The sequence below is a fragment of the Marmota marmota genome, unplaced genomic scaffold (genome assembly GCF_001458135.2).
Source record: "Marmota marmota marmota unplaced genomic scaffold, marMar, whole genome shotgun sequence".
Lineage (NCBI taxonomy): Eukaryota > Metazoa > Chordata > Mammalia > Rodentia > Sciuridae > Marmota > Marmota marmota.
Window position 1 is genome coordinate 24,652,662 of NW_025999982.1, and position 3,352 is coordinate 24,656,013.

Here is a 3,352-nt window from a genome sequence, read left to right on the forward strand (position 1 = left end):
CTACTTTTATTTATTGAGATTTCCTTTGTGATATAAAATATGGTCAATTTTAGAAAATGTCTCATGTTCAGAAGAAAGTCAATTCAGTCATCAGTGGATGAAATATTTTATACATGTCTGTTAGGTCCATATTATTAATCATGTTTTAGTTCTGTAGAATCTTATTTTTTGTTTGAATGATCTATCCAGTGATGAGAGAGAAATGTTAAATTCATCCAGTATTATTGTATTGTGGTCTATTTGATTCTTAATGTTGAGAAAGGTTTGTTTCATGTAAGTAGATGCACCATCATTGAGTCATAAATATTTACAATCATTATATGTTGTATAATTCCCTTAAGTGTTTTATGATGTGAATGTCTTTGTCTCTTCTGATGAATTTTTGGCTTGAAATCCTCTTTCTTTGATATGAGAATAGCTTGCTTCCAAGTACCATTTTCATGGTATGTCTTTCTCTTCCTTTCTGTCTGTGGGTGTCTTTGCCTGCAAGGTGAGTCTCTCGCAAACAGCTTATTGTTCAGTCCTGTTTTGTTAATTCAATCTGCCAACTACATCTTTTGTTTGAAGAGTTTAGACTGTTTATATTCAATGTTATTATTGAGAAATGCACTTTTTTCATGCCATTTTGATGTATTTCTAATGTTTAAATCAGAAGTTCATTCTACTTTAATTAACTATCCTTCTAGTGTAATTTATTCCTACACTTGGTTTTCATTGTTATTTTTCATTTCTTCTTCATGAAATATTTCATTGAGTGTTTTGTAATGCAGGCTTTCTGATTTTGAATTCTTTGAGCTTCTATTTATCATGGGTGATTTTTATTTCATGCTCAATTATGAAGTTTAATTTTGCTAGATATAGTAATCTTGGTTGGTATCCATTTTTTTTTTCAGAGCTTGATATATATTATTCTAAGCCCTCCTGGCTTTTAGGGTCTGGATTGAGAAATCATTTGAAATGCACATTGGTTTACCTCTAAATGTGACCAGCCATTTTCCCTTGCAGCTTTTAAAATTCTATCCTTATTCTCTGTGTTAGGTATTCTCATTATAGTATGTTTTGGAGTGGATCTGCTTTGATTCTATTTGTGGTTCTATATGCTTCTTGTATTTGGATTTTTATCTCATTCCTTAGATTTGGAAATTTTTCAAATATTATTTCATTGAAAAGATTATAAGTCTCTTTAATTTGTATTTGATTTCCTTCACCTACCTCAAAAATTCTTGAATTTTGTCCCTTAAGTTTATCCCTGTTTCCTTGAATATTCTAGTTATAGTCTTTAAACATACTTTCTTTATTTTCAGGATTATATATAGTATTCAAGGCCTGAAAATCTATCTTCAAAGTGGTCTAATCTATTGGTAATGCTTTCCATTAATTTTTAAATTTGGCCTATTGATTTTTTCCTTTATAAGATTTCTGTTTGGTTCTTTTTCAGAATCTCTCTCTATTAAAGTAGTCTTTTGCTCCCTGTATTTTCTCTCTAATTTCACTCCTTACATCTTCTTTTAGTTAATTGAACACTTTAACTATGAGCTTTCTAAATTCTTTCTCTGACATTTCCTCCATTGTGGTATCAGTGGAATCAGTTGAAGCATTATGAACTCTTTGAGGTGGTTTGTTCACTTGCTTTTTCATATTGTTTGTAGGTCTACCCATCTATTAGGATAGTTATCATATTTTTTTAAGCAACGGACTACTTTGTGAGCTTCTTTCTCTTAAGAGCCCTGGATTGACAGAACATCCAGATAGTGATACTTTAACCTGATGTGTAACCTCTGCTGATTCCATTAGCAGCACCACTTTGAGAGATGTCACTGAACCCTATTTATTATAATCACTCTGAACAAAGCCTCATACCTTTTACCTTAAGAAAAATTAAAAACTTGTTGATATTGTTCTTTTTGGCTCCTCAAATTCAGGTATAGACTGTATAGACTTTTAAAAATGTTCTGTAATAGGTTGAAAAATTAGCTGTTAAATTTTGTAGAACTGTTATAACATTAAATGAAGGCTAAAAGTGAAAAGAAGACAACTTGGGCAAAAAATAGAAAAGAATGGGATGAAGGAAGGAAGGGAGGGCAGGAAGAAGGAAATAATAATAATACACACTAATGTAGAAAGGACAGAAAGCTGGATGGTGAGTATTTCTGGTAGTAGAAGATAATGCAAGAGGTTGAAGAAGGGTAAGAGGAGCAAGTATAAATTAGAGCTAGGAAAACAAAGAATAATTCCAATTCATGATTTAACCCATCAGAAGAACTGCATTCAGATGAGTTGAAGGAAACAACTATCAATTGAGTTAAAGAGTAATATATCTGATCAAAGTTGAGATAAGAGTAATTTATAGTAAACCAAGCTGAGGTAAAGAAAATTCTTATTGAATCTTGGTTGAGATTTCATTGGGGTTTGGGGCATTTAGCAGACGTCCATCATTCTTTGGCTGTGGATCCCTCCAGAGTTGTTGGGGCATAGGGACCATATTCCTAGTTGCAATGGACCACCTCCCACCAGTCAATTCTGATTTGCTAGCACAGGGACCTATGGCTGACTGTTCCAAGAAGGCAGTGTTGTCTTGATTGTTTCTATTGTATGCTGGAGTTCAGGAAACAGGGCTCTGGAGTATCCCTATGCTTGTGGGTCACCATGTATCCGCTCCCCTCTACAAGATCCTGTTCATGATGGTGTAGACTCTGGAGACTGTCTGTAAGCACAGGTCCTCTTATTGTGGATTTTGTGTGGGTATTGTGTGGTGCAAAAGGGTTTCCTCCAGTTAAAACCAATTTCTAGGGTATTGTAATAAAGGGACTTAGGTGGTTCAACTGGTTTTTAGTTTCTACTGCCCCAGGTTGTGGATGGTGGCACAATTTTCCTGTTGACTATGACTGACAAAGGGTCCTACCCAGTGTCCGAACCATGTCCTTCCATTTGCCAGTTTTGACCACAGGTCACCCTGGGATCCAGGTCCGGCTAGGAGTATTTGCTCCCTGTTTCCTGGGATCAAGCAACTTTCTGCCATAACTGACCTCCCCTCTGGCTACGGTAGGGATCCAGGTGCCTTCCACTTAAGTATCCTGGTATACCTAGGCAACATCTCCTAGCAGCTTTCTGCTAGCTGCTGCCACCATGTGAGAACCAGACCTCTATGTCATTAGATATCCACGCAGCTTCCTTCTAGTCAGTACAATGTGATCAAGGGACGCCTACCTTTAGGTTTCTTAGGACTCAGGCATTTTCACACAGTGCCTCCCTCCAATGTCATTTGTCAGGGCTTTGTGGTCCTGATGGATTCACTTTCCTCTCCCTGGGACTAGTGGAGCTGTGCAGAGCTTTCTACCTTTGCCCTAGTCAT